Raw genomic sequence first — 20,845 nt, forward strand, 5'->3', positions numbered from 1 at the left:
TTTCGTCACAGCTCCAATCTTTGTTTCTGTAACTCCTTCCATGGATGTTTTGTTCCCAATTCTAAGAAGGGGTACAGTGACCCCACTTTGGTCTTCTTTCTTCTTGAGTTTCATGTGCTTAGCAGATTGTATTATATATCTTGGATATCCTAAGTTTTGGGCTAATATCCACTTATCAGTGAGTACATGTTATTTATTTATTTATTTATTTATTTATTTATTCATTATGCATGGTGACAGAGACTTAGTTTTTACTGTAACTAGACAGCTGTGTATATAAAATACTATTTTTGAAAAGAATTTCCTTTGCTCAATGTGGCCCTTGCTGCTTTTGTGTATAATACACTTGTTTTTAATGTGTGGGTTTATCTCTGAGCTTTCTGTCTTGCTCCATTGGTCTGTGTACTGATTTTTAGGCTGTTAATATGCATTTGGGGTACTGTTATTCTGTCATATGTCCTAAAGTCAGGTGATATTAGTTAATTCTTAACTTTGAGGTTTTTGCTCAGGAGTGCTTTAGCTTTTTGGGAACTTTCAGGATTCAATTTAAATTTTGGAAGTGTTTATTTTCACTTTTATGGAGAATATGATGGATATTTTTGAGAGGAATACCACAAATTGTATTGACCAGTTTATGTTATAAGTACTTAACATGTAGGCCTTCTAATCTACAAGGAAAAGATGCATTCTATTTTCTGCATTCCCTCCAGTTCCTTTCATCAGTATTTTGTAACTTGCATAAGAAAAACATTCCCTCCCCCAGGAAATTTTATTCTACTGTCTCATAGCTTTGAGTAACTATTTTGAATAGGCTACTTTGTTAGCTTATGTCTTTAAAAATTTTGACATTATTCTATTATAAAGCTAGAGAGATGGCTCAGCAGATAAAAGCACTTGATAACAAGTCTGTTTACCTGAGTTCAAGACCGAGGTCCAAGTGGCAGAATGAAAAACCTCACTCCTAAAAGCTGCCCTCTACCCTCCACATGTACCTCAAATACACTCATACCAATATCCTCCCACACACACAAATAAATGAAGTTTAAAATTGAAAATAAAATTGATTTTGGTATTTCAACTGATACCTTGTAATCTTATTAAGTTCATATAAAAATGAAATAAAATTCTAACAAGTTTCTGAAAGCATCATTATGTTTTCCCATGCATAAACTCATGTTTGTAATCAGAGATGATATAACCTCTTCTTCGATTTATATACCCAACTCTTTCTTGTAAGATACTTAAAAAAAATCTTTTCTTTGTTCTTTGTGAATTTCACAACATGCACCCCAGTCCCATTCATCTCCCCTTTCCTCCTGTTGGCCCTCCACCACCCTTGCAATGCATGCACCACCGACAACAGAAAAAAAAATCTCACTGTGTAAGCTGTAGTGTGGCACAGTATGCCCCACTGAATTTCCTTTTGTCCACACTTGTTTGCTTGCAGAGAGAGGTTCATTGCAATGCCATCTTGGTATGGTCCAAGACCTCTGGATTTTACTGATCTATCACTACTGGATCCTCCCTGGGTCTCTTCTAAGATATTCTGTTGTTTCCCCATGTCATGAAGATTCTGTAGTTTTGGATTTGTAGGACTGGCCCTGTCATGCACTCCAGCACTTCATCTATGGGGTAGATGTTGGGGTAGGTATATTTAAAGCTTGAGAGTTATCTGAGCTGGCTTTCCCAATCTCGTGCCCTTTAGGGCCTGCTCATCAGCAAGTCCTGCAACTAGGGCCAGCTCTGCTCTGCTGCCAAGGTGAGGTGAAGGGCATTGTCTAAGAATGTCACTGCCTGTGAGGGACACGGCCAATTCTCCAACACTCATGATCCTAGGATCAACTCTCCCACCTGCCATAGGTGATGAGGGACAAGGTAGATGATGAGGGTGTCTGTCTGTCATCCCCACTACAACACATCAGGCAAGAAGCAGGGCAGAATTTCCTGCATCCCTACTCTTGGGCGAGCTCATCTGCAACTTGCATGTCCAGGGCCAGCTCTACTGTGGTACCCAGGCAAGGTGTGGGGCCTGCTCTCCTAAATGCTGTAGCAGGGAAGGGGCAAGTACAAATCTCCAGTTCTTGTGATCCCAAGGCCAGATCTCCCACCTGGTGAGGGAAGAGAAAGGAGGAGAGTATTTCTCCATCATCTACACAACTACATGGTAGACAAGTAACAGGGCCAGCTCTCCCATGCTCATACCCTTGCACTGGTTCAACCACAACTCACACAATGTGTGGAGCCCACTCTCCAGAGTACTGTAGCTGGCTAGGGACAGGGTCAGCTTGCCTGTTATAGAGGTGGGTCAGCTCTCTAACAATGCCCAGGTGAGCAGTGGGACCAGTCCTGAAGAGCTCTCAGACATCAACATGTACCTTGGCAGCAGCCTAGACCATTGACATCTGCTTGTCCTTTGATAGTAACAGACCCCTGTTCATTCATGCAGGGCCACAGAACCAGATGTGGACCCCAGTGGCAACATAGACCAGGACATCCCCAGCTACTCACACCAGGCTGTTCCTTACTACCTTTGAGTTCTGTCTCTCTTCATTGTGCCCACATCCTTCTGTCTCTCTTTCTCTTCCATTTCTCCTCCACTTACTTGCTCCTCTTAGTGGCACTCTGGGTCTCTGTGTGCCTGGGGTCGTCTCAGGAGTGGTCCCTGGAGTGCTATGGACAGCTTCTGCACTATGGCACTGGGTGGGGGTCATCTTGGGCATAGTGCAATCCCTCAGGAGTGTGTTGCTCTAAACTGGTGGTCATCTTAGGCTGGCTCACTGAACAGGTTCCATGATGCTTGTTTGGTGTCACAAGTGGCCCCTTGGGAGGGTCATGTCTCTTAGGCTTATACCAGCCCTGGGTCAGTAGTGTCATGTGGGGTTCTTCTACCTTGCTCTTTGTTCTGGGAACTCATCTAGGCCTGCATATTACAGGAATGGTGGTCATCTCAGGCTTGCTCCCCCCCACCCCAGGGAGTGTTAGGTTACTAATTCAGATGTTCATAGGTTTGAACACTGAGTGTAGACATAACTCCTATCATCTTTGCTACCTACTGAAGCACATGTGACACAGCAGCCATACCTGCAATACCTCCAGGAGCAGATGTAAGACAAATGTTAATGTAAATTTCCTATGGCTATACATCATTCTGCAGGGAGAGAGGGAGAGAGGGAGAGAGGGAGAGAGGGAGAGAGGGAGAGAGGGAGAGAGGGAGAGAGGGAGAGAGGGAGAGAGGGAGAGAGGGAGAGAGGGAGAGAGGGAGAGAGGGAGAGAGGGAGAGAGGGAGAGAGGGAGAGAGGGAGAGGCTCTCTTGCATGCACAGGAGCAGGCAGTTAAGCCATTTGTGTAAGAGAGCATGCAGGTTGTCAAAGAAGGAGGTAGCAACATGTCAGATGATGCTAGCAGGGCCAAAGCTGTGAACTAAGCAGGCAAACAGGGCCCAGTGGCAGCTTTGGTGGGCAGAGCTCAGGAGCACCTCACATGAGAGAACACATGATTCTACTGATCAACACCCAGAGTCAAAGCAGGTATTAAGATACCAACATCATCACTGGCCACGGTAGGCCTGACTCTTTGCAGAAATAAGATGTCAGTACAGACAGTGCAAAGCTCACTGTTTCTGGTTTCTACTGATGTTTCCAAAGCTCCCATTTATAGCTTTCACATCTGTTAACTTTCAGCATGTCTTACATTAATTAGAGGTATCCCTGAGGACCTTGTACCAACTGCCTACAGGACTATAGCACAATGAGACATTGTCCATGGGAATGTAAGCCATCCTCTCCCCAGGGCTTAGCCAATGGGAAGTGGCAAATACAATTGCTGGAGAATACTTATCTTGATGCAAAAAACCAAGCATGACCTTCCCTCTTACCAAGACTGCCTTGTGGGATTGAACCAAGGTCACCCTTTAGGGACTCGGATATCATACTTGGTTCAGTGGCCTTCCCTGATCTCCTCTCTTTGCTTATCACACTTCCTGTTACTCTGTGTTTTGACAACACATCACTATCACATTAGAGCCTTCTCCTGGGAAACAAGATACAAAAGCAGCTCAACTTCCATTGATGCGCCAATCACTCAAAAAATTTTTCCGTACATTTGTTAAAACAGAGTCTCCCTTGAACTCTCACTGAGCATAGCTATTCCTCAAACAGGACAAAGCATAGATCTAACTCTCATCCATCTCACTGGCTCTTTGGTGCTACAGAAATTCTTCACTCAACATCACAAAGAGAATCGGCATTTGCACCATCATAAGCTAGACAATAGAAGCTCATCCTTGATATTTTCATTTAGGGCCTGAGGCAGATCAGCAGAACAAACAAAACAGGTTTCTTTTACTTTAATCACCTGGACCCTCAGACTCCAAACTCTCAGACTCATTTGCTTGTGCTCCATCCCCAAAATAATAAAAATTGCACACCTTGTCAGGAATTAATCCACAGTATTTGAACTCTTAGAATTTTCTAGAGAAGTACATATTGTCCATTTATTATCTCTTCCCAGACACTATGAGGTGCTATTATCATCCTTACCCTTGGTTTTTAGATGTGGAGACAGAGTGTATAGAACACCTATGCTGCTTACCCTGGAACAAATAAAACCAAAACCCAAAAACCAAAACAAAACAAAAAATTGATTTGGATTCTGGCATTGATCATCAAAGAATCAGAACCATTAGATATCACATAAATGTTCCATGCAAAGAGTAAACTGTTGTCATACATTGGATTTCCACATATATTTATGAAGTAGGGTATGACAGTGTACTATGGACATATATCCAAATACCGCATAAGACTTTTGTTTTATTTTACAAAAACAGCTGTGTGATCAGCTGTTCTCTACTGGAAATGAAATATTTTGGGTGAACAGAAAGACTAAGTTTTCCTGCCTTCTCTACTTCTGGGTAGAAGCCATGTAATTAAATGCTTGCGCAAGAGAATGTGAGAAATGATAAATCTCTGTGTACCAGGAATTCAGTGTGCGCACATTCCACATTTTTCCTCCCTCCCCTGGAGGAGGGCTGGAGGAGAGCCACCTGGCACCTGAAGGACTTGAAGGAAAGTCCCCAGGGAGGGTGCCAAGTGTACTCTGGTTGGGCCTTGAGTGAGAAGCACACAGTTTCGATCTCACACCTCCAGGAGTTAGTATTCACTTATTAGCACAGCAAAATCCAGCCTCCTTCCTGTCTCTGATCTATGCTATATGTAGAGAATTACCTGAACTTACCTTTTATAGGTGGGGAAGAAGAAATTTTGGATGAGATTTGTCAATTAATTATTAATTTCTTGCAATAACTTCAATTTGTTTGGTCAGCTATTAGAGTATAAATCTCATCTGTCACATGTACTCATCCAATAATGAGTTCTTTTTTTTTCCAAGTTTTTTTCCAATTTTTTATTAGCTATTTTCTTCATTTACATTTCAAATGCTATCCCAAAAGTTCCCTTTACCCTTCCCTGCCCTGCTCCCCTACCCACCACTCCCATTTCTTGGCCCTGGTGTTCCCCTGTACTGGGGCATATAAAATTTGCAAGACCAAGGGGCCTCTCTTTCCAATGATGGCCGACTAGACCATCTTCTGCTACATATGCAGCTAGAGACACGAGCTCTAGGGGTACTGGTTAATAGAATTGGGAACAAAACACCCATGGAAGGAGTTACAGAGACAAAGTTTGAAGCTGAGACGAAAGGATGGACCATCCAGAGATTGCTGCACCTGGGAATCCATCCCATAATCAGCCACCAAATGCAGACACTATTGCATATGCCAGCAAGATTTTGCTGAAAGGACCCTGATATAGCTGTCTCTTGTGAGGCTATGCCAGTGCCTGGCAAACACAGNAAGTGGATCTTCACAGTCAGCTATTGGATGGAACACAGGGCCCCCAATGGAGGAGCTAGAGAAAGTACCCAAGGAGCTAAAGGGGTCTGCAACTCTATAGGTGGAACAACAATAATGAGTTCTTATGTACCTATTAATTGTCAGCAACTACACCGTGATCAGGCATGTGCAGAGGAGGAAAACATGGGCTCTACTCCTGAAAAGTCAGAGTCTAGTGGAGTAATAGGTGCATCAGCAGGCAGTTCTCAAAACAAGACACCTGCCACAAACATGAACTGTTTACTTGGAGACCTTTAAGAATCAAGAATCAGTGAATGGCAGCCTTAAGGAATCTGAAAAGACTTCACAGGACATATTATGTAACATAGAATCTGAAACAAAAATTAAGGACCTTGGTGGGAAATAAGGGAAGAGTTTAAGAAAGTATTAATATGAAGGTAAAAGGAAGAGCAAAAGCAAAACAGATGCTGTGATAATTAATATATAATTGTCACATGGGGAGGACCAAACACCATTTACATATCCCTCTAAGCATGCCTGTGAGAAACTTCCTACCTTGGATTAAGAGAAGTGGGAAGACCCACTCTAGTTGTGATGAATACCATTCTAAGGATTGGGGGCTCAAACTGAATATAATGGAGTATAATGGCTGGGCACAAAATTCACATCTCTACTTCTGTATTATGGATGTACTATAACCAGTGCTCTCATACTCCTGCCATGATGCCCCTGCCATGAGAGATGTTATTCTTAAACTATGAGCTCAAATAAACCCTTCCTTCCTGAAGGGCTTTGTCTGGATAGTTTGTTACATGGAGGAATGTAACTGATACAAATAGGAATTGGAACACCACCTTGGCTAAAGAAAGAATTATGATGAGCAGTCTGACTCACCAAGAAACATTTGTTCTATTCATTTATCATCATGTTAGGAACTTGTCTCAAGGATTGTAGTTTTTGGAAACAACAATTTTTAGTCTCATGATTATGCAGGTAAGCAAAGTAGGCCATTATGAGATGAATTTACCTTAAAAATCTAGCTGGTACTTTGTTGAGGATGGAATACTGATAATGCTGTTGACTTGTGCACCAACATCTAGCATCTTGGGTGAAACAGATGGATCCAAACCAGTTTGACTCTTCATATGCTAGGGCTCTGAGAGAGCTCCCACCTGAGAGGCTGAGCATGGAAGCTAAAATTCCCCTATGTCTGAGGTTGGAAACTGATACAGACTTGCTTTTGCTGTACTTTGTGACCAGAGCAATTACAATGCTTACCCATACTCAAGAGGATGAAGTCACCCAACTTCTCAATGAGTGATGTGGTGAGGGTTAAAGTAAAAGAAAAAGATGAAAGCTGAAGTCTCTCAGTCATAGTGACAAGTCTCTTTCATAATGAGTTCCACTGGGAGAAGTAACAGCATGCAAGGGCTTCCTCTCTCTCACTGTGTTGATAGGCTTAGTGATGGAAAGAAGAGTCTGGTGAGATAGAGCTGATATTAGCGACAAACCTAAACCATCAGTCACCTTTAACAGAAGAGACACCCAAACTGGACATGTATAGAAGAACTGCTTAGGGAGGCAGGAATCTGGAACGTACATTCAGGGACACACATATACAGAAGAGATTTGTTTAAGCTGTAAGTGAAAAGAAATATTGAAGGTGATTCATTGTTGGCCAAGGTCAGCACTCTGGAAAACACAGAGAGCAAATCTAAGGTAGTGCTAAGAAGTTTGCACTAAAGCAGAATGGAGTTAGGCTATTTGTTCATGGCTATAATCCCCGCCCTCCAGAGACTGAGGCAGTAGGGTTCCCATGTGTTACAGTCCATACTGAACTACACAGTGACTAGTAGCCCAGGCATACTCACATAGCAACATTCAATAGCAAAAAGTAAAAACAGGGCTTGGGAGAAGGATCATTGTAATGGCTATTCCTGGTTGCCAAAGTGACTATATCTAGATTGAATTGAAATCCAGAATTGGAGGGCTCACCTGTGATCCAGACCTTGAGGCTGGATGATACAAGTTTCTGAGCTAGATCTTGGCATGGAGATCTTGAGGCATTGTGGCCATGAAAAGCTTAGGCCTAGGCAAGGTGGTACAGGCCTTTAATCCCAGGAGACTGAGGCAAGGAGATCTCTGAGTTCAAGGTCATCCCTGAGACAAAGGAAGTCCCAGTTCAGGTGTGGTGGTACACATATTTAATCTGGGCCACACCTTCTTCTGGAGTCCTACATAAGGACATTGGAAGAAGGAAGAGTCACCTTTTTTGCCTATTTTAATTTACTTGCCAGCCCATCTGTTGGAACCTACTTCTACAGAAGACCAGGTAAAACAACTAGCCTAGTGGGACTGAGCAACTACTAGATCCTTGGACTTCCCATTCACAGCTGACTATTGTTGTGTTAGTTGGACTATAGACTGTAAGTCACCACAATAAATTCCCATAATATAGAGAGACATTCCATAACTTCTGTGACACTAGAGAACCCTAATACAGTAATTAAACAAACTATCTGTTCTGAAAACCCAAGAATATGAGTGTAGATAACCATGTAAAATTTTGTATTGAAACCAGATCCTGTAGTGCACACACACAAACACAGACACACAGACACTCACACACATACACACACGTGAGAGAAAGAGAGTGAGAGAGAGAGAGAGAGAGAGAGAGAGAGAGAGAGAGAGAGAGAAAGGCAGAGAAACAGAGACAGAGAAAGAGAGAGAGACAGAGAGAAATAGAGACAGAAAGAGAGAGAGAGAGAGATCACATTAAAACAAAGCAAAAAATAAAATAACAACAGCAAAACTCCAGAATCTGAAGGCTAGTTTCTGCCTGTTGTCAACAGTGCTATTGGACCATAGCCCCAGTATCTGCTAATCTTTATTTTTTGTCCTCAGCTGGCTCTGTATTGCAGTGCAAAAGTGAGTAGCTCCAGAGAGCCTCAGGGAAGGTCCACAAAACCTGACAAACTCACTATTTAATCCTGGACCAAAAAAATAAACAAATGAAAAACAAACAAACAAAAAGGCCAACTATTGGTTTTAAGAATTATTGAGACATGTACAGTAGTGCACCACTGTAATCTTACTAGTCAGGAAGAGAAGGTTGAGGCTGGAAGAAGATAATCCCGAGACCAGTTTGGACCAAATTAACAGTCATGTTTAAAGAAGCAACAAAAATAAAAAATGTAAATGCAACTGAGAGCATGGGCCCTCTAATCACTGATCTGTACTTGGGACAGAAGACAGAGGGAATGAGCTGAATGGGGACATCAGTCACGTGGCCAGGTAAGTTCAGAAATGGTAATGATATAAAGACTGGAAAGGGATAGGTCATAATGGAAGTAGACATAACATAATGAAGTCTAGTTTCATAAAGATACTCGTGGAGAAAATGGATGCTTATCAGTTCTCTTAGTTTCTTGTCCTATTGTGATAAAATAGCCCCACAAAATAAATGTAGAGAAGAAGGGGTCATTACAGCTCACCGTTCCAGGTAATAATAGTCCATCATAGCAGGGAAGTCACAGTGGAGGGAGTTCAGGATAACTGGCCATGCTGCATTCATCATGAAGAAGAGCAGAGAGTACTGGGGAAATGAATGCTAGTGCTCAGCCTGCTTTCTTTGCTTTCATACAGTCTAGCAACCTCTGCCTAGGGAATGGTTCCACCCACAGTGAAAAAAGGCTTTTCCACCTCATAACATCTCAAGACATAAGTTCTTACTAAACTAATTTAGACAGTAGCTCACTGAGATTCCTTACCCAGGTAATTCTAGGTTGTGTCAAATTGACAACTAAAACTAACCATCACATAGGGGGAAAATCCAGAGAAGCTGTCAGAGACCGAGATTTTCTGACTGATGCTGTTAAGAAAAGTAGTGGAAGCAGGATGCAGATGGAGAGGCTGTGGATGTGTAGAGCATCAAGTGGTGAGTTTGTTTCTTTTTCCCTAATTGGTATCATTATTGGGGCCTTAGAAAAGACAGGTGTTATAATCATGAGTTCCTTCTGAGGCTATATGGAATAACTGTGAGAGATGCAATTTAGCTTTCAGATCTTTCCTTAATTTCATGGGTTTAATAACTTTATTGTCAAAGTTATTCTCTGCACCTCTCTTCAGCTCCCTATTTTGATGGAATCTTGTTCTATTTTGCCTAAAAGTTACTGAGAAATCTATCTAACTTCCAAAACTGGATGCTTCCCTGGATGACTTTTGCTCACTGACATGTTATGTTTAAGCACCACTTCCTCCAGGAAGCCTTCTTTGAATTAATGACTCCATTATAGCTTTGAAACTGTGCTGTGTTGCTGTCTGTTCTGTATCGCTTACCTGTTATTGTTCCCTGCAGCTTCCCTCCTGATCCCCTTTATATCATGAACTATAGGAGAGCAGGAAATATGGAAATGTATTTTACACTCCCTACATATACTGTGTGCTAGTAATAATATAAATAATGTGTTAGATAAGGCAATGAGTAAGATATAAAAGTTAGGCACTAAAGTAAGAAAATTATTTAGTGTGTTTGTGTGTATGTGTACATCTGTGTATACATGTGTATGTATTACACATGTGTGAACTCTCCCTCCATCATGGTCAGTCCTGGGGATCTAAATTAGGTCATCAGACTTGGCAATAAGCATATTCACATGAGGAATTACACAGTGACCCAAGATGAAGGATTTTCTCTCTATTTGAATGTACAAATCAATCCCACACAATAGACATTATTGTTTTGCTCACTTTAGGGGGGAATAAAAGGTCTAAAGGTTCTAGAAAACAGAGAATTTCAATTTTACTCCAGGTAACACGTTATTAAATGGCATAGCCAGCATTTAAAGTCTAATCCAGATCAGACTTGATTAAGCGCTATTAGGCCCTGGTCTTGAACGCATACATAGACACACGAAAGAAAGGCAGACTGCAAGAAGGAAGGAGAGGAAACCGCAAACTGTCAGCATCATAATAGAAAAGTCCCATAGCATGGGAACACCAGCTACACTGTGTGTCTACAAAAAGAAATGACTAATGAGACATTGTTGGGAGTGTATACATAAAGTTATTTATTTATTTATTTATTCATTTATTTATTTATTTATTTATTCATTTATTCTGCAACAGCCTACAGAAGACATTCAACTACTATGCTATACACAAAGTTTGATAGTTAACTACTTCCTCTCAATCTATCATCTTCATGCCAACCAGTCATATCTTGCTTGGGTCATGGGTATGAGGCATCTGTTTCTAAATACAGTTCCACTTCCTCCTGAGAGCCAAAATAACCCTTTGAAAATATGCCAAAGGTTAGTGACTTTCCAAGCCCCAACTGTCTCCTCTTACTCGAAGTACAAGCTCATCACACTAGTACTGAGTACGCATGGAGAAATATTGCCTGATCTCCTTTTCAACGTCCTTTCCCTTCCTTCTAGGTCCAGCTACACTAGTCTCCTTTCCTCATTTCCCGAATGTGTCATGCATGATTTTGAATGTTTACTATTCCCTCTAAGTGGGAGGCTAATCTCAAAGATATCTTTATGACTAATTTCATAGTCCCTCAGGTCTTTGCTCAGATATCACCATCCCAGTCAGGATTTCTCCATTCTCCATTAATGTGTAAATCGTGAGTCTACTCCTCTACAGTTATGACCCCCATTTGTGCATGACCTTCTTCAAAGTATAAACAATGTAATATGTGGTATCATTTATAGATGAATTTATTCATCTCTCCAATCCGCAGAAGGTAAAGGTCAGACGTACAGAATGTGACTATTTCTTCTTGCCTATGTTTTTAGCACCAGACCTAAAGTGAGAAGTTAAAAATATTTGTAAGGTACACAAATAAATCAATTTTCATTACATGGATGAGAACACCAAGAAATAGAATTTATTTGTTTATTCAAAGTTGCAGCAAGTGATGAGTGGACAAGAGTTCAAAGGATAGCTATCCCCAGATCTGAGTGTGAACCACTCCATTCTCTGACTTCCACTGAGTTACTGGCTTTGCAGATTATGTCTCTTTAAATCATGCATCACAGGTTGAACTACAGTCAATATACCTCCATGTTCTGCCCCCACCTTGGCCATAAAAATATCAAGTCAGCTAAGACTGCATGTCATTTAACAAAACCTATACAAAGTCATATTTGTGCTCACATATGCAGTAGGCCTTCCATACCTGGATTATAAAGGTTTGTGTAATTATTCTGATTATTCACATTACTATGACAGTAAGATGCTAACCTCTCCTGCCCTGGATGGAAATTAGTGAGTCTCAGGTGCATCCTGTATCCAGGCTTTATTGTTCTGTTTTCCAAGGCAGAGTCCAGCTTCTGTAGAGACTGCAGACCTTGCATGCTAATTATAGCCTGTCTGGATCTCTGGGTTATAGCTGCCAGTCGATATGCATGGAGCACTTGAAGGTGATTGGATTCGGCCTTTAAGGCCCTCAAAGGACTTCATGGGTTTCTCTAATGAGTTTCTCAACTGAGTCTTTTTCCTCCCAGTTGTGAGGGAGAAGACATGTGGTGTCTCATGACACCTCTCACTGTCTTGGAGAAGTCATATGCTCTCAATGCAAAGACAGACTGTGGACCATGGAAAGTATAGAAACCTGCTTAGCACCAAGTCAAATAGGAGATTTATTACTGGGTAAATTTCTCAAGATGTAAAAATTGGAGGACTGAAGAAATGACTCATTAGTTAAAAAACTTGTCACTCAAAACAAGTATGAGGACTCTAGTTCTCAAGCACCCACATAAATGCTAGTGATTGTAGTGACCTACCTGAAATTCCAGCACTGGGATCTTAGAGACAAAAGTTTCTCAGAGAAAGCTGGCTAGCTGGACTGGCTGAAATTGCAAGCTCCAGTTTCAAGGGCAAGATTCTGGCCGAAGGAATAAAGTGGAAACCAATCAGGGGAACTTTCTTATGTCAGCCTCTGGTCCCCACAGGTACATATACATGCAAACACGAATATGTTCATATGAATGTAAACACGCATATTCATGTGCTTATGTACTGTGTACACATCTATTAAGAAAGGAAAAGAAGTAATGCTTGGTTCTTTCAAGGGGTATCTTTCACTCATATGGGATCCAGAATAAATTATCAATGAAAGCCATTACAAAGTCATAAACAAATTTCATCCATTCTTTCTTTCCTTGTTTTTAAGTTTATATACATATAGTAAATAAATATAGATAGTTTGAAGCTTGACTGTGTGGTTCTCAAGAATGAACTTTGTTTTGACTTCCTTGGGGACTCCAAACCTTACAACAAATTTCTACATGGCTTTAAGTATTTTTATAAATGCGGGTCTTCAAAGAAAGTTCAAAAATGGGAAGAATAATGGAATGAACTAAAATTTTAAAAAGCCCTTATCTCCTAAACACATGCTCTCAGAGAAATCAGCTGCCTATGGCATCCGATACGTAGTAAAATATTGTCCTGTGGAAGGTCTTGGATCAAGAGCATCATCATGAATCAGTCTTTACAGAGGAGGCTGTATTTGTCTGTGTTGATAATAGCCTAAACAACAGAATGCCCTAAGTGTTTTTGAATCCAAACAAATAACAAAGGTCTGCATGTTTGGCAAATGAATCGTTTTTGGATTTATAAAAGGTAGGCTGTCTTTTCTCCTGTTGTTTAGCTGAAGGTGGATAGATAGGTAAGGTTAGATTTCCCCAGAATAACAAACTTGGATTCCTTAGGATTGTTAGCCAATAGCCAGTCTATGCTTCATATCTCCAAACACAGGAAAGGATGTCTCTCTCCTGCCAGTGTCTGGAGAGAAGCATGGAATTTTTATTTCTGTTTCACCATCATAATTACTGTTTCCAGTGGGCCTGCATAGGTGTCCCACTATAGAACCTTTTTCACACATCAGACCCTGCAACCTGGCTGCATGTGGTGACATCTGTGTCTATGACATTTTTTTTTTTTTTTTACATTGAGCCAAGTACTTCCTTAGTACTTCATGCACTCTTCCAGGTTTTCCATGTGTTCATGAGAAATGAAAGAAACAACTGTAGAAAATGATTTAGAGTATGTCTTGAGTCATCTGCTTTATAAATATTAGAGGAAGGCATGCGACCAGGGTTCTCTAATGCTAAATCTAACATCATAACACCCATCTATGTTTTTCCCTGTAGTCTAACATTTGATCTTTGCGCCTTGACTTTCAGACCTAGTTCAAATAACTCTTCTAGGATATGGTTTTTCTTTGTATATCAACAAACCTGCTTTGCATGTCTCTGATTAAAAACAAAGATCCTATTGAATTTAGACTCTCAGGTCACTGATAAACATGAATACCGGGAGGTATTTGTAACCAGACTCTTGGGTACTTTGTGGGCTCATTTTATCCACAAGTCTCTACCCCCTTTCTACCCTTTAAACCACATCACACTGGATAGGAGAGACAAATGGATAGAAGCGAAAGGAGATGATGTTATTGTTAGACTACTTCCTTCTGACTAGAGATAACGAGTTCCTTGGGACAAGTTTAATCTTTGCTGGCAGGATATCTAGATTCTTCTGGTTGTTGTTTCTTTTTTTGTGCACAACTACTGAGCAAACCTCAAACAATAGCAAACAACCTACAATCAACAACCCACCGCCATCACCAAACCACCCATTGGGGTTCTAGCATTTATACACTCTCTAAAAAGTCCCCAGAATTCCAAACATCATACAATTGCCAAAAATATTTGTAGCTTGCAAATCACTCCCTTGTTATAGGAAGAGGCAAATCATAGTCAGAAGCTCTGGACAGTAATCTGAAGCAGCCCTACATTCCGCCTTGGATTAAGATGAAAATATATTCCCAGAATATTTCTGTGTTTTTTCAAAGAAACCAAGATTTTCACTACAGGTATCAGCTCCAGCAGCTCTCATGTCGTTGACATAACATTCTCTTAAAATATGTATTTCCTCACCAACTGGCAGCACTTGAAAATATGTAACTAATAGGATGTAAAGTCTCAACCTGATATTATTGGTGTCCTGGTTGAAAAGAAATTTGCATGCAGAACTTCCCAATGGGTAGGGGAGGTTGGGAACACCAGCAGATAACTGTCTATGTAGGAGCCAGAGAGTTCAGGAAGTTTGTTTCCTTTGTAGTTCTCGGCAGAAAGCAGTGGGTTGACCTGGGAGACTAGGTTCCCTGCCCAGGAACAGACATGCTGTATTTCTGTTGTCAATGGCACATGGCACTTTGTTACAACAGTTCTCAGAAAAAGACACTGTAACACATACTTGCATCCAGAAAACTACAACAGAGTCCAAGGTCTGTTGCACACTCAGACCTTGCTCCAGAGTCCTAAGGACTGGGATAGTAGCAGGAAAGATCAATGGAAATGGAATTTTGCTCTTTCATCTGAGCAGTGGTAAGATTGATAAACGAGCTACACTAACCAGCTATGAATGAGAGAAGACTGAAAATTATAAACAGGAAGGAGACATGATGACTTATACTTGAAATAGAAAGGACTTTAAGAGACTTCAGCAGACCATTAAACAACAATCAGACAAACTGAAGAATGTGAATAAATCTTTAGGCCCACAGAATCTAGCAAAACTTAGTTGTGATAAGTCATAGAAGCTTAGTAAATTAAAACCTGTATCATTACATTTGTTGTCTCTCAAACACACACACACACACACACACATATATATATATATACACATACAAATATGCACAGTCATACACATCCATACACAGGCATATATAAATACACATATGTACACACGGGCATATACCACACACACACACACATACACACACACTGTACATATCCCTAATTATATGCAACTTTCCATGTCAAGGAAATAAGAAAGAAATCTAAATTGTTCTTCAGTAGCTCTTTAGGTCAATGGTTTTCCATCCAAATATTGGTCCATCAATGTGTTCAGGTGTTTTCAGGTACTTTTTCTGTTGGCACAGTGTAAGGCCTTGATAGTCCAAAGAGGATTAAATGTTAATCTTGAGTTTTGAAAGCCATGGTCTAATAAAGACAGTGAAAGGGACAAAAAGTCAGCACAGTAGTACAAAGGTACTGAAGAATTACCATTACACATAGGGTGCATAGGATGGAGAGAAAGACAAGTAGGGGTGGGGTCACACATTTTGCTTGGACAACAAGACACTTCCTTGCATGGCTAGAAATGGGCACATCAAGGATGTAGCTCATAAAATGGATGGATGGGTCTTGGGGGAATAGATGTTGGAAGCAAAAACATCTTGCCACTAGTCAGAAGAACAAATGAAAAGATGAGAAGTATGGCAGTACATACTTCTGAAAAAAAAATGAGCTCAGTTTTTCTGGAATGTTCTATAACGAGTGATAAGGATGAAAGCTGACAAGATCAGAACCCAGACCCTGACACCACCCCTTCTTGCAAGCACTCTGGCATTCCTCTGAAGGGAGAGGAGAACCATTCATGCAGAACAGTAGTGAGCAGAGCTGGTTGCCGGAATGCTGAGTGGGGACAATGGCTGGGAATACACAGAGCTGTGATGTTAGGAATTCCCTTCCTTCATCATGTGTGTCCAGCTTGAATTTCTATAGCTTTCATCTCAGTGAAGCACTAAGCATGCCTTTGTGTGATGATCAATGGTCATTGTCAACTGGATTGTCTTGCCCCACCTTTGGGTGTGTCTATAAGGATATTTCTAAAAGGGATTATGATTTATCCTGAATATGGATGTCCACATCTCATGAACTGAAGTCCAAGACTGAACTATAAAGATGGGCAAAGAGAAATCCAGCTCAGTGTCTGCAGCTCCCCCTTTCCTATGTGCCTAGGAGTAAACACATAACACACACAGGCTCTGATCCAAACATGGTCCAGGCTGGACAGAAACCATGGTCCAGCCATCATCCCTCACGGCTCCTCTTTCATGAAGAACTGAATTCCCTGAATTGTGAGCCAAAATAAAGCTTCCCTCCCTAAAGCTGCTTCCTATCAGGCATTTGGTCACAACATCGAGAAAATTAACTAATACATGAGATCTTTCCACTCTGGGATGTGGGAGTCATCTAAACTGTAAGGTTCAGAGATGCTCAGCCAAGAAATCAAAAGATATCCAGGCCAAGGTTGTTTTGGTTCCAGAACTGGAAAGAGATAACCCGATGAATGCCAGGAATTTAATATCTTCAGCTGCACAGTCTGGAGGCTGAAGCATCAATACAGACCACCTCAATTAACTGCAGGCTGAACATCCAGGAATAAAATCAAATTGTGCTAACTCAGGCTAACCATGTCTCCTCTTCTTCTGTCAGCTGTCCAATCTGTGAAGTTTAAACATGATTCTACTCTTATGAGAAGACTTCCCTGAAGTGTAGTTTATCTCCTATTATGATAGAATTCTTTTATGCATCTGATAATATATATATGTATTTATATACATATATATATACATATATATATATACACACACACGTGCACACTAATAGCCAGCATACTATATATGTATACACACACAGAGATATATACATATATATATATGTATATATATATATTCAGTATGATCAGTATTGTCCACTTTATTTTATAAAGCAAGGTCTCTCACTGAATGCATATATATATATATATATATATATATATATATATATATATATATATATATATGCCAGGAAATTGTGGGTTTTTTTGTGTGTTATAATATCTACAGTTAAAACCTTATGTCATTGAAATAACATTTTCTCAACAAACCAAACAAGCTGAATGGCTGAACTTGAACTTACATGAGAATGAGGCTCTAATTGTTGAATATGGGAAGAGATGTATTAGCCCATTTTTTTTAGCTGCCCAGACAGTGAACTTGGCACACTGTAACCAAATTTAGACCCAGGTCTAAACCACACACTCCTTGAGGCATTCTGTCCATCACATTGTTCCTCAATACAAGTTGTTTTCATTGTTCCTAAACACAACCTTCTAATTTGCAAAGAAAAAAAAACACAGAAAAAGTAAATTCTAGTTGCAGTTTAGCTGAGGAAATCTGTGTCACAACAGAATGAATATGGTAACAGGGCAGAAGTGTTGAAAACTCCTGGAGTTCATTATCACATTGCTTTGACAGCCTAGTGCAAGCACTTGTCAATTCTCAGTTAACACTTCTTTCATTTTATCCTTTCAACTGGGTGCAAGGGAAAGTGTCTATTGTTGCAAAAGGGAATCATTGGCTCCTTTCTTTCCCCTTGAAGACGGGGAATAAAGCACTTGGTTTCCAAGAACTCCCTTAAGCGATTAGTATCATTTGCTGTAGTGCTTACAGAGTCCTGGATTGAAAACTTCTGAAAGCTGCAGAGACCCCTTGAACTTTTGATTCCCCATTTCAAAAGAAATGAAAGAGACAGCAACTTAATTCTTTCACTAATAAAGTACAATTCAACTCAGCTTTGGAGATTGGGGAAGAAAATGTCATTCTCCACTTTGCATATGCTGGAATTTATATATAATTTTCCAAGAGTATATCCTGAGCACCATTTTCTAGGTTTGAGATTGTATGAGAAGAATTGGGTGCATGAAGGGGCTGTACTCTGGTCTCACAGGATTTTTCAGTGATCAATCACTTTGTGGGGTGGATGAGGTTTGTAAATATTATTCCCATAATGCAGAACTCTATAAAAGCATCCAGAAGTTTAGTCAACCATCCCCTGACTTCACATACACAGAAAAGCCATTTACTGTGGTCTTTATTTGAAGTAAACTTCTATTTTAATTGGCTGTAGTAAATGAATTGGAATTAAAATCATGATTGCCATTAAGCATTCAGATGGTGAAAAACCGACCTCAGTGAGCAGCTTCAGGATGAATACCAGTTGCCACCTCCCCCTTCCTTGTTCTTATTCCCGCTTAACTTCTTTCTTTGGGTATGGGGAAGCCCTAATGCAGAGATTCACTTCTCTATGTGTGGTGTATATGGGGTATTTGTGTGCACCTTCATATGTGTTTGCACATGTGCATCCAGGTGCAAGTACAAATGTGTGTTGAGATGTAAGGAGAGCGTTGAATGCCTTCCTCAGTTTTTCTCCACTTTATTTTATGAAGCAAGGTCTCTCACTGAATGGAGATCTAATGAATGTCCCTATACTGAGCAGCCAGTGAGTTCTAAGGGTCTGCCTCTCTCTATTTCCCCCGCATTTGGATTACAGGTGCATGTTACTACACTTAAATTTTTGTCACTTCTGGGATTTAAAATTTGTCTTCATGGTTGTATAGCAAGCACTCTACAAATGAAAGTCAAAGGGACTCACTTCCAATCTACAGCCCATGGCAAGGAAGACAGGATGTCAATACCAGAGTCAGAGTGTATATGATTTTATTGTCACATGGTCTCTTTGCCTCCTCATGTGTCTTGCATGTATGTACTCTTTCCCCTCATCCTCATGAAACAAACTCCCAGTAGATAGTGTGTGTGGCAAGAAGCAAAGTATGGCTCCTATTCATTAGACAGCAAAGAGCCAAGGTTTGCAGTCCATCAGAGCATAAGGAAGAAAAATCTAGCCCAAAACCACATGGGTGAGCTTGGAAGAGGCTCATCCTGCTGATCTTAAAGATGCCTCATCTTTACAGATGCTGCCCTGAATGACAGCCCGATTATAGCTGCTGAAGTTCTGAATGTAGGTACTAGCTAAGCTGCATTTGATTCTTGATCCACACACACTGTAAGATATTGTTCCCTAAATCCACTTAGTTCGGTGATGATTTGCTTTGTACCCAATGGTGACCATGGGAACATGGAGATATCAACCAAACAAACCAACCAAAGGAACTATTGGAATCAATGAGAGTTTGGTAAACTGAACAAACTATACATTTACATAGTGAAGAAAGTAGATACTTTTTTTATTTAGGAAATATCCTTTTAATTACAACTTAAGACTAAATTATTTAGATACATTTCCAACAAGAAATGTGTTAGGCTAGTTGTGTGCAAACCTCAACATATATTGAGAAATCTAAACTAACGCTTGAATGACCAGAATAGAAAACATATATCCAGATGAGAACACTGAAACTATTATTTCTTTTCAGATAGCTTAAAAGTACAATTCAATTTCTGTTAAAATCCCAATAGATTGTCTACTTAAATAAAAAAAAGATTAATCCAAATTTATTCCATAGAATATTAGAATATAATAATAATGATGAATTGTTTTAAAACAGTAATATAATTTAGAGAGATAATTTTGTCAGATACTAAAATGTCATAAATCTACAAAAACTACCATATGGGTGGTTCTGATGAAAAGAGAGAGATGAGGTAATTCCACATATATATATATATATATATATATATATATATATATATATATATATATATATATATATATATATGAATGATAGGTATAGAAGCACAAAGGACATTGATATTTGACATGTTAATTCAACAACATAATGAAAAGAGTTGTGTATATAAAAGGACTAAATAAATTCAATATTGGAAAAATTTTATTGGTGTTCAAAACAGAATCTGATACATTATCAATAATAACATATAGCACACTTACATCAAGAAGAGAAGAACTTCACTGTCCATGCATAAATGAGTAAAGACCATCTTGTCCATGGAGGAAATGGATTTATTACTAAGGCATTAGATAAATGTTCAAAATTCCTAGTAATCAAAGGAAAATTAGGAAAAATTAAAATCATCACAAAGAAACCACACTGCTTAATATCAAATGTTCAAAGATACTTTGAAAAGGTAGTATGAATTTTCAAGTATACAAACGGAGGACTAACTTTCATGCATTAGTAATTTTGTATAAATTGATGCAACCTCTTGGGAAAGCAATCTATCAACATGTATCATATGCTTTATGCATATCTGTAATATTTAATTCAATACTTTCATTTCAGAAATGTTCTTAAAAAGAGATTAGTTATAAACATTCATCACAAAATTATTTGTAATTGCAAAAATGTTCAAAGAGCCTAAATGTCAACAAAAAGGGTTGATTACACATAGCC

The 20,845-nt window shown here is 39.8% G+C and overlaps 1 long non-coding RNA gene and 1 other non-coding gene across 2 annotated transcripts in view; both read right to left on the reverse strand.

The window, feature by feature from the left end:
* The window catches only part of LOC110293813, a 72,602-nt gene extending 52,113 nt beyond the window's left edge, over positions 1–20,489 (reverse strand). The window contains exon 1 of the long non-coding RNA XR_002377855.1: positions 20,383–20,489. This is a non-coding gene — a long non-coding RNA (uncharacterized LOC110293813). The remainder of the gene's footprint in view (positions 1–20,382) is intronic.
* On the reverse strand, positions 2,975–3,103 carry LOC115031197. The gene has a single exon (XR_003836816.1). It is a non-coding gene; the product is annotated as a small nucleolar RNA SNORA17 (small nucleolar RNA).
* Positions 20,490–20,845: the final 356 nt, after the last annotated feature.

Source organism: Mus caroli, chromosome 5, assembly GCF_900094665.2.
Source record: "Mus caroli chromosome 5, CAROLI_EIJ_v1.1, whole genome shotgun sequence".
Classification (NCBI taxonomy): Eukaryota; Metazoa; Chordata; class Mammalia; order Rodentia; family Muridae; genus Mus; species Mus caroli.